The following is a 12,397-nucleotide window of genomic DNA, read 5'->3' as shown; positions in this document are numbered from 1 at the left end:
TTTTTCCGGCATTGGATATAGGTGCGGTGGGGGACGCGCGTGATCAACGATATGGGCCGCAAATGGCGAAATCCACTGGAATACCCGAACTTGTCGGAATTTAGCGTTCTACTGTTGTATCTGTGGGAAGTGGTTGATGCGCGGTGATCACGCGAATGCAGAAGGTGTTGGACGTCATTGCCTCGTCACATCCGGTCGCTGTGGCAGAGCGGTTCTAGGCGCTTCAGTCCGGAACCGGGCTGCTACTACGGTCGCATGTTCGAATCCTGTCTCGGGCATGGACGTGTGTGACGTCCTTACGTTAATTAGGTTTAAGTAGTTCTATGTCTAGGGGACTGATATCCTCAGATGTTCATTCCCATAGTGCTTAGAGCCATTTTAACCTTTTTGAGCCTCGTCACAGAATGTGGCGGTCGGAGGCTGGCGTGCTATGTAAAGCAGCCATCGGTCTGTGTCAGATCTAACTACACAGTACAATGAATAAAACGTTCTCGGTTTTCCAGCCGTGCCGGCCGGAGTGGCCGTGCGGTTCTAGGCGCTACAGTCTGGAGCCGAGCGACCGCTACGGATGCAGGTTCGAATCCTGCCTCGGGCATGGATGTGTGTGATGTCCTTAGGTTAGTTAGGTTTAAGTAGTTCTAATTTCTAGGCGACTGATGACCTCTAAAGTTAAGTCGCATAGTGCTCAGAGCCATTTGAACGATTTTTTTCCAGCCGCGTTAATTCGGGCAGTAGCTCCTCTAGCTGCCCGGGTCGACTTACGCGCGCGTGCCACATTGGGTCGACCTGATTGGCTGCTGATGATGTCATCATGCCTATATACGTTAGAAACCGTAGCAGCCCCGGCAGTCACTGAACTGCTGACGACGATGGCGGGGATGGCCATCGAAAGCTCCAGGATTTTATTCGAATTTACACGACTGGAAAACGGTGAACGTTTTTTTTTTCGTGTATGCCGTCGCGAAAGACTTAGAGGACACATACACAGTACAATGGTGATCCGAGCAGGAATGTTTCGGAAAACACAGTTCAGCGGATGCTGTTGAACATGGGGTGCTACAGCTGACGAAATCCATGTATTTCCACCATCACTCAATAATTTGGTCAGTCACGGTTGTAGTGGGCTCTGGGTCACCGAGACCGAACAGTCAAACAATGGAAACGTGTCATCTATTCAGATGAACCACGTTTCTTGTTACTTCAGGTCTATCATCACTATCGGATACGCCGTCATCAAGGCAAATGGTCACACTTAACATGGACTGTTGCACGGTCGCTAGCTGCTGGTGGGCGGGGGAGGGGTTTATTATATTATGGAGGGCATTAACTATGCGACCTGTGATAGCAACAGAAGACAGCATGATATGCTTCGACTACGTGAATATTGCTGTGGACCACCTGCATCCTGTCATACTTGATGTTTTCCGCGACAGCATAGGCATGTATTAGGACGCCAGACTAGTGCCACAGTCGTTTGAAGAGCATGATAGTAAACTCAGGATGATATTGTGACTATCAAATTCACCTGATCCAAACACTATAGAACGCATCTGGAACGCCCTGGAATCCTACCTTGGAAATGTCGAATCCATGCCACGCAGAGTCGCTGCTGTGCTCGAAGGTGGACCAATACGCTAGCCGGCCGCTGTGACCGAACAGTTCTGTTGTTGTTGTTGTTGTTGTCTTCAGTCCTGAGACTGGTCTGATGCAGCTCTCCATGCTACTCTATCCTGTGCAAGCTTCTTCATCTCCCAGTACTTACTGCAACCTACATCCTTCTGAATCTGCTTAGTGTATTCATCTCTTGGTCTCCCTCTACGGTTTTCACCCTCCACGCTGCCCTCCAATGGTACATTTGTGATCCCTTGATGCCTCAGAACATGTCCTACCAACTGGTCCCTTGTTCTTGTCAAGCTGTGCCACAAACTCCTCACCAATTCTATTCAATACGTCCTCATTAGTTGTGTGATCTACCCATCTAAGCTTCAGCATTCTTCTGTAGCACCACATTTCGAAAGCTTCCATTCTCTTCTTGTCCAAACTATTTATCGTCCATGTTTCACTTCCATACATGGCTACACTCCATACAAATACTTTCAGAAACGATTTCCTGACACTTAAATCTATACTCGATGTTAACAAATTTCTCTTCTTCAGAAACGCTTTCCTTGCCATGGCCAGTCTACATTTTATATCCTCTCTACTTCGACCATCATCAGTTATTTTGCTCCCCAAATAGCAAAACTCCTTTACTACTTTAAGTGTCTTATTTCCTGATCTAATTCCCTCAGCATCACCCGACTTAATTCGACTACATTCCACTATCCTCGTTTTGCTTTTGTTGATGTTCATCTTATATCCTCCTTTCAAGACACTGTCCATTCCGTTCAACTGCTCTTCCAAGTCATTTGCTGTCTCTGACGGAAATACAACGTCATCGGCGAACTTCAACGTTTTTACTTCTTCTCCATGGACCTTAACACCTACTCCGAATTTTTCTTTTGTTTCCTTTACTGCTTGCTCAATATACAGATTGAATAACACCGGGGAGAGGCTACAGCCCTGTCTCACTCCCTTCCCAACCGCGGCTTCCCTTTCCTGCCCCTCGACTCTTATAACTGCCATCTGGTTTCTGTACAAATTGAAAATAGCATTTCGCTCCCTGTATTTTACCCCTGCCACCTTTAGAATTTGAAAGAGAGTATTCCAGTCAACATTGTCAAAAGCTTTCTCTAAGTCTACAAATGCTAGAAATGTAGGTTTGCATTTCCTTAATCTATTTTCTAAGGTAAGTAGTAGGGTCAGTATTGCCTCACGTGTTCCAACATTTCTGCGTAATCCAAACTGATCTTCGCCGAGGTCGGCTTCTACCAGTTTTTCCATTCGTCTGTAAAGAATTCGCGTTAGTATTTTGCAGCTGTGACTTATTAAACTGATAGTTCGGTAATTTTCACATCTGTCAACACCTGCTCTTTGGGATTGGAATTATTATATTCTTCTTGAGGTCTGAGGGTATTTCGCCTGTCTCATACATCTTGCTCACCAGATGGTAGAGTTTTGTCAGGACTGGCTCTCCCAAGGCCGTCAGTAGTTCTAATGGAATGTTGTCTACTCCCGGGGCCTTGTTTCGACTCAGGTCTTTTAGGTACTTCAATCCGGAACCGCGCTGGTTCTAAGGTCGCAGGTTCGAATCCTGCCTCGGGCATGGATGTGTGTGATGTCCTTAGGTTAGTTAGGTTTAAGTATTTCTAAGTGTAGGGGAGTGATGACCTCAGATGTTAAGTCCCATAGTGCTTAGAGGCATTTGAACCATTTGAACCAATACGCTGTTAAGCAAGTGATCACAATGTTTTCGACCATCTGGGTCTCATAACAAATGATGTAAAAAAGTTTTGTTAGCTAGAAACGATGACCACCATAGTCGATACATTCGCCTCAAAAGTATTAGCAACTATATTGATATTTAAATTAATTCTCATTTATTTTTGAATCTCAATTGGACAGATTTAATCACAAGGAACGTTTCGACCTCTGTGGGTCAGAACCTCACTATAAAGTACACATCATTTCGAGACTCATGTATAGTCGTCATGCCGGCCGCGGTGGTCTAGCGGTTCTAGGCACGCAGTCCGGAACCGCGCGACTGCTACGGTCGCAGGTTCGAATCCTGCCTCGGGCATGGCTGTGTGTGATGTCCTTCGGGTAGTTAGGTTTAAGTAGTTCTAAGTTCTAGGGGACTGATGACCTTAGAAGTTAAGTCCCATAGTGCTCAGAGCCATAGTCCTCATACTTGAGATTCTGAATAGACAATACGGGTTGCTGACGCTACTACTTAGGTCTGAAGGTGATTCAGAATGATCAAAACATGTCACATGAGAAAATATATGCAACTAAGACTGAATAATAAATGGAAATTATTTTAAACGATCGATTACTATAAATAATATGGAATATGGTTCATCCTTTACTAATATCTAGTGTTCGAGACACTACAAAAAAAATGGTTCAAATGGCTCTGAGCACTATGGGACTTAACGTCTATGGTCATCAGTCCCCTAGAACTTAGAACTAGTTAAACCTAACTAACCTAAGGACATCACACACATCCATGCCCGAGGCAGCATTCGAACCTGCGACCGTAGCGGGCGCGCGGTTCCAGACTGTAGCGCCTAGAACCGCTCGGCCACTCTGGCCGGCGAGACACTACAAATATCGCTTGCTGCGCACTAGGTCATCAAAAACTGTCATGTATTATTCACCCCTAAAAAACACATTGGTCGTACCGGATTGTTGGAAGTAATGCGGAACTGGTTGTGAGACGGTCTTTGGATTCTACCACTGACATAAGTGACGGCAGTGAAGTATTGCACATGCGTCACGTGATAGTATAGATTAGTGCTAGAAGATGCATCGACGAGAAGATGCGACAGAACGGCGGCAGCAAGCAGCCACGCTTGGACTCGCCCATGACGATGTCTTCAGTGTAAATGCCTTAATTGTTGTATCGGCGCGGACTGTCCAAAACGTTTACAAGGAGTGGTGTAACAACCATACTCATGTAACATGGCTTAAGGAGAGTGACCGTGAAAAGACTCTAATCGGCAGGGCCTCAAGACGAGTGTCACACCTGGTCGATGACCACTGGATTCAAACTCGAGAAGAACTATCCTTTTCTGTGAATGTAAGTCCTTATAAACCAGTGTTCGAGGGAACAGTGTGAAAAGAACTCCAAGCAGTGTATAAGGAGAAGTCAAATGAAAATGAAACACTTGGAAAAAAAGTAAGTAAACTGGTCATTATAAGTAATCGTCATGACTGTTAATGCAGTTATCACGCAGCAAGAGAATATTGTCAGTGCCTTTAGGGGAAAAAAGTTTCGGTTGCTTACGGAACCATGAGTGTAACCAGGCGCGCACCTCTTCGTCAGAAGCAAATCGACGGCCACGAACGTCTCTCTTCATGGCACCAAAAACAAAGTTCGGGACTGTATGGCGGATGTGTAAGGGCTTCCTGGCTAAACTTCTGCTGCGTACTCGAAACAACCTTGCGAACGAGTGGGCCTCTAGATAACTTCTAACGTTTTTCCATAAAGGCACTGACCATCTTGTTCCACAGTTGGATAAATGCGTTAACGGCTATGGCGATTACTTTTGAAATAGTGAACAGTTTACATTTTCCCCATTAGTTGTGAGAGGTATGCGCTGTCTGCGATATGAGAATCGCTGACCAGAGAGCAGTGTTGACTGCAGTACGAACTGCGTAACTGTAGCAGTTAGTTGTTACTAGTCGCTAGTCTGAGGTTGTCTGCGCTTGTCTGTAGTCTGCTCTGGTCGGGAGTTTGAAGATGGAGTATTATTGTATAAGGTAAATAAGCAGCGTCGCGCATATCTAGTAATGTATCTGAACTGTCATCCAAATGTTTTAAAAATGTCCTAATAATAATTTTGGTAATATAAAGTAATTTTAAAAAAAGCATTCATTTCAAAAAAATCAGTTGCTTCCTTTCACAAATCACAAATGTATAGGCCAGCATTGCACGGAGCTGTGCCGAAAAAAATTTTGGGTAAGAACAGATATATTCGCCGTTTTTATTGAGGTAAGAATTTTTGCTTTTTATTCAAAATGATCTTGCAGGGCCACGACGCAGCATTGCTGTCGTCCAAATTTTACCAGGTTACTGAATTTATTTTTTATTATGAGGTTTAGGAATTTCTCTGTTTCGAGCTTACATTAAATGAGAAAAGAATTTTGTGGGTACATTCAATGTGAATGCATTTGTGCACGGAGATTATAAATGGGAACCAATTTTGTTCTGAGGTAACACAAAAATTAGAATCGCTATACATAAAAATTATTTTAAATTTCAATTTATTTTGTGGGAAGGTTACACAGTGTTGTTTCAGTTTTACTGCCACCTGTATATCGAAGTCGGGTTCCTTGCACACAAGTCAGTTTCTCTCAGTGCCACAAAACTTTTCACGTCTACAACGGGAAAAACCAAATACAAACTGGACAGCAGTTGACAGGATGCTTCTGGTGCGGTCCAACGTGTTGCGAATTTCTCTCTTTTCAAAACATGGAAGGGTGAGACTGCTCCGACGGCCAGAGGTGGTTCTATGGTGTTTTGGGAGTGTATTTCGTTAACTTCACTTGTGTCCACTTATTCAGTTTACCGTAAGTTAGAACCAGCATATTGATTCTCGGTGACCAAATGTTCCTCCTTCTTCTACATATTTGTGATTATGCATGATAAGAGCAGTGTCCACAGCGCTGTAGGCACACGTTCCTGTTTCGACGAGCACTCGGGCGCCCTGTCGCACTTCTACTGGACCCCTCAATCAACGAATTTTTGTCCCATAGGACACGTTTGGGACCATTTACAGCAGCAGGTGAATTTTAATAACGTCCTCCCAATTCTCCGGCTCTGCGGGATGGAATCAGCATTGAGTGGCTTCCGTTTGATGTGTCACACCTGAAGAAACTTGTGAAACTCCTCTGTCACCGAATACAAGCCAACATTAAGGCTAGAGGCGTGATGTATGCTGTGCTTATTTTAAAATAGCTTGTTTCTTCACGTTGGGGAGCAGGATATTAAAATTGAATTAGGAACAGTATTGACCGCAATAAAATATCTGTTCGTAATGGTAACAGGTTTCGGCCAAAATGTATCTGTCTTAGGACCACATACACCATGATGCTAGGCGGTGGGCGGATTCACGAACAACTTGAACAGATGACGTACGTGGACCCACGACACCTACTCCGTTCACCGTCACCGCCTGCCGTCATGGTGTAAATTATCTGAGGACGGTCAAATTTTGATCGAAACCGATCACCATCATCAAGAAATATTGTATTGTGCTCAATACTGTCTTAAATTTAGTTTTAAAGTATTTTATTAGTACTGCTTCTTCTCCACGATAACTGCTGTCAAAGATTACTGTTTCTCGTACAGAAACCGTGATCTTAATTTTTTTTTATCTTACACAGATTGTTCTATGGATTCTTTCGACTGTTTATCAATTACAACACTCCACTTGTGTTTTGAATTTCTGTAACTGTTCGTCAGATACCCATATTAACTAAGCGGCGTTCTTCCATTGTAGTTTTATGAATGCGTGGGAAACACGGACACATGCTTCACTGGATAAGTAACACTGAAAGGCGTCTAGTCAATATGTCATTCTGTTTATAATGACGATCGTTTTTACAACATGCATCAATTGATATGCGATGGGTTTTCTTCTCATTGTATATATATTGTATATGTATAAATATATCCTCAGTCAAAGGCTCTGACTGTTATTCGGTAACTTTTAGTGTTTCAGGAGGAGGCTGAACAGGAAGACTTCTACACTCTTCGTCCTGGACCTTATATAAGTACATGATGGAAGACCCCCAGAATGCCGCAAAGCTAATATTTATTTAAAAACAAAACAAAAATGACACACCGATCGAACAGAAGCACTAGCAAAAATGTTAATTATGAATGCGCGGTAGGGCGCAGACCAACGAAAACATTTTTCGATTCAATTTTCGTTCAATGTTCAATGTGTATTAATTCCTAAGGGACCAAACTGCTCAAGTCATCGGTCACTAGACTTACACACTACTTAAACTAACTTATGCTCAGAACAACACACACACCCATGCCCGAGGGAGGACTCGAACCTCCAGCGGACGCGAGTTTGAACCGTTGCCCTCCCGAGTACACAAGAGAACTGTTCGTACGTGATGCGAGTAAGGTATTTTATTTTGAAGCGTACTATACTTCCCAAAATTCATCCTACCAATTCAAGTCATTCTCTCGCCTTCCCTCCTACAGATTTTTCCGTGGTTGTCGTCAGGTAATATGGCTTTTCAGAGCTACCCGGAGAGAGGTCGATTTCAGTCCATTCATCGTCTGCACTTCCTCTCTCTGTGAGTGTTATCCACTAACGTTACTACTGATTGCGTAATTCAGTACTATTGCCCGTAACCAACCTGTATAATCTCACTTACTGTCAGCTGCCTATCACGATCCATACATAAGCTGCATCAGTGGCCAACTGCTGAAGTTGGCAGTTGATGGTTGCAGTGCTGACATCACAGTTAGACAGTCTGCGGAAACCTGTTATGTTGACCATTGGTGCAGCGTATATATAGCTTGTGATCACTCCTTCAGCATCAACTAAGGCCTGAATATGGCTCATTGAAGTGCCGAAACTGGTAGCTACACACTAAATAACATCACAAAGATGGCTGGAGATGTTTCATTTTCTTACAATGGTGAACGGTCGTGGTCCCCCAGACCTCTAGCCAAAAGGATGGGCATACTGAAATAGTCTGTATAAGGTTTATTGGAACTTTACCACTGGGACAACGCAGCAAGCGGTATTTTTGGGCGTCTGGCGACGGTCGGTGATTGGAGTTTACTGGGTGGTAGGTGTTATTCTGGGTTGCTAAATAGCGGGTGGAGTACGAATATCGTCTGATCAGTTATTATTTTCTTGTGGTCCTAGTATTCAGATTCTTGTTTGCGAAGTTCTATGGTCTACCGATATGGCCGAAACTGGAAAACGATCCTTCTTGGTATGGTTCGGAAATTCCCTCACGCACACACACACACACACACACACACACACACACACACACACACGCACACATTATATATGAAACACAAATATACATTTTATCTTGAAGTGCAGGAGGTAACATATTCAAGTTTTTCTTTACACGTAAACAATTAATAAATTTAGGCACGTTTTCTTTCTTTGCATGAAGGATATCTAGGCGACAATCATTTCCCATGCATGTGCTGGTGAAAATTTCGCGAGGAATGGATGTTATTACGACAGTAATTCTGCGTCGTAATGCTGCGATGTCGTTCGCAGGTGTTTGGTAAACAGGGTCCTTGACGTAACCCCAAAGGAAGAAATCCAGCGGTGGTATGTCCGGTGATCGCGGAGGTGACGGGAACTACGACACCCCATCCATCTTGCCGGATTGGTATCCAACCAGGCAGGCGCATCTAACACCCCAAAGATGTGGTGCACCACCTTGCTGGAAAATTCAGTCCAGAATGTCCTGCATCTGTGACACAACAAATAACTGTGATCGTAGTTTCATTGAAGGAGAAGGGTTCTATGATTTTATTGTTGATAAACCCGCACCACATGTTCAGTTTAGGGCTGTCTCTGACGGTCTCAAACACAGTGGGCTGATACTAGGACCCCGGATCCTAGCATTATGTCGGTTGGCAACACCGTCAAATGAATCGTGGCCTAATCTGAGAAAAGGACACATCTGAGATAGTCATCATCTTCCTCAATATCAGTCACCTTGGCAACATCAAAGTGATAGTGAGCACTATAGAGTGCAGGTTGGAGAGATTGCACAATCTGGACATTGTAAGCACGGAAAAAGAGTTATTTATGTAGGATTCAGTGCACTGATGACTTCGGAATCTACAGTTCACATGAGGCTCCGCTAACTGACTTCCTGGAATTTCTGACGAAGGCGTCTCTCACTCTGAACTGTCTGGACACTAGGTCAATGCCTGCCTGATCTAGGGATATCACAGATGCACTCTGTTTTCTTAAACTTCGCATACCAAATCATGATGATTATAACATCTGTCGGCTGTCTGTGGCAGACTATACCATAAGGAATTTTTGTGTCTGAGTCTCGTGATACCAAATGACACAAAGTGTTTTTTCCTGGTTTGAGTACATGTGGTTTGCAAGTGGTATCCGTTTTCGCTGCTGTTATGTGAATGGACGCTGTAACAAACAAAATAACAGTGAGTAAGTCTATACACAAAATTTTTGGTATATCACATGAAAGTCAGGACAAGAATTATTTGTCTACGTGTCATATTTCATGTTGTGAACGTAATCATGAAAAGAATTCTGGGACACCGTATATATAGGGTGATCAAAAAGTCAGTATAAATTAGAAAACTGAATAAATCACGGAATAATGTAGATAGAGAGGTACAAATTGACACACATGCCTGGAATAACATGGGGTTTTATTAGACCCTAAAAAATACAAACGTTCAAAAAATGTCCAACAGATTGCGCTTCATCTGATCAGAACAGCAATAATTAGCATAACAAAGTAAGACAAAGAAAAGGTGATGTTCTTTGCAGGAAATGCTCAATATGTCCACCACCATTCCTCAACAATAGCTGTAGTCGAGGAATAATGTTGTGAACAGCACTGTAAATCGTGCCCGGAGTTATGGTGAGGCATTGGCGTCGGATGTTGTCTGTCAGCATCCCTAGAGATGTCGGTCGATCACGATACACTTGCGACTTCAGGTAATCCCAAAGCCAATAATCGCACGGACTGAGGTCTGGGGACCTGGGAGGCCATGCATGACAAAAGTGGCGGCTGAGCACACGATCATCACCAAACGACGCGCGCAAGAGATCTTTCACGCGTCTAGCGATATGGGGTGTTTTTTTTTGTTCTAATAAAACCCCATGTCATTTCAAGCATGTGTGTCAATTTTTACCTCTCTATCTACATTAATCCGTGGTTTATTAAGTTTTCAAATTTATACTGACTTTTTGATCACCCGGTATATATATATATATAGTCAGCCCTAACAACAACTGCTCAGAAAGCGTCGGTTTATTTGCCTTACAAACAAGATGATTTTTGATAAGGAGTTGCATTTCAATAAAAAACATTACACTAATCTGAAACCATTCTATCGAATGGTCACAAAAATTCGGTTCAAATGTTACTTTGTAACGTGGAGCAAACTGACGCTTTCCATCGACACACCGGACAAAAAGCGCCTCACGAATCATAGAGGAAAAACCGGAATATCTTATGTGTCTACATGTCTGTAGGCGGAGGGAGGGGAAAGAGGAATTTCCTGTTTCTCTCCGTTCAGAAGACTTCCTTTTGCCAGGAATGATCGAACTGCTACGTTCTCTACTACGAACTCACAGACTTCAAATCTGGTCAGGTGATTGGGTGTCACTTGTGTCATAAGCCTGTACGCGGGAATTCCATGCTCCTACACATCTGTAGGTCCACTGTTTCCGATGTGATAGTGAAGTGCAAACGTGAAGTGACACGTACAGCACAAAAGCGTACGGGCTGACATCGTCTGTTGGCTGACAGAGGCCGCCGACAATTGAAAAGAATCATAATGTGTAATAGGCAGACATCTATCCAAACCATCACACAGAAAAGCAAAACTGCATCAGGATCCACTGCAATTACTATGACAGTTAGGCGGGAAGTGAGAAAACTTGGATATCAGCTCGGTCGAGTGGCTGCTCAAAAGCCAAACATCACGCCGGTAGATTCCAAACGACGCCTCGCTTGGTGTAAGGAGCGTAAACATCGGACGATTGAACAGTGGAAAAACTTTGTGTGGAGTGAAGATAGACAGTGTGGCGATCCGATGGCAGGTGTGGGTATGGCGAATGCCCGTGAACGTCATCTGCCATCGTGGGCAACAGTAAAATTCGGAGGCGGTGGTGTTATGGTGTGGTCGTGTTTTTCGTGGAGGGTGCTTGCACCCCTTGTAGTTTTACATGGCACTCCCGCAGCCCAGGCCTACATTGATGTTTTAAGCACCTTCTTGCTTCCCACTGTTGAAGAGCAATTCAGGGATGGCGACTGCATCTTTCAGCACAATCGAGCACCTGTTCATAATGCACGGCCTGTGGAGTGGTGGTTACACGACATCCCTGTAATGGATTGGCCTGTACAGAGTCCTGACCTGAATCATATAGAACCCCTTTGGCATGTTTTGGAACTCTGACTTCGTGCCAGGTCTCACCGACTGACATCTATACCTCTCCTAAGTGCAGTACTCCATGAAGAATGGGCTGCTATTCCTCATGAAACCTTCCACCACCTGATCGAACGTATGCTTGCGAGAGTAGAAGCTGTCATGAAGGCTTAGGGTGGGCCAGCATTACCGATGGATCTCGCTTGAACTTGTTAGTTATTTTCACCCAGGTGTCCGGATACTTTTGAACACGTGGTGTAGTTATAAAGAGCCACCTGTTTAGTAAGTTGTGCCTCACTCCGTTCTGGGATTGTATAACTATTTCCATAATTCTAATTAGTCCAGGAGATCTTTCGTTCTTATTAATAGCCAGGATGCCACTGATTATATGTAGTTTTCTGCCCACTTGGTCCGATGTACGAGCTTGTACCGTGATTGTGTGTTCTAAATTTATAATAAGTGATTACTTTCTAATGTGTAGTTAGGAGTGTTCTTTAACCTCCATTGAACCCATTCAACCCTACCCTGTAACAACAACCATCGTATCAATCACATGTTGCCTCTCCTAAACATTTAAACGGATGTTAACTGCTGATTGCAGTTAATTAATTAACTGAGGATTCGTTAGTTTGCAAGTATAGGAATGTACGAGTACTC

The sequence above is a fragment of the Schistocerca americana genome, chromosome 4 (assembly GCF_021461395.2).
Source record: "Schistocerca americana isolate TAMUIC-IGC-003095 chromosome 4, iqSchAmer2.1, whole genome shotgun sequence".
Lineage (NCBI taxonomy): Eukaryota > Metazoa > Arthropoda > Insecta > Orthoptera > Acrididae > Schistocerca > Schistocerca americana.
The sequence above is the reverse complement of the archived record's forward strand: the minus strand, read 5'-3'. Positions refer to the sequence as shown.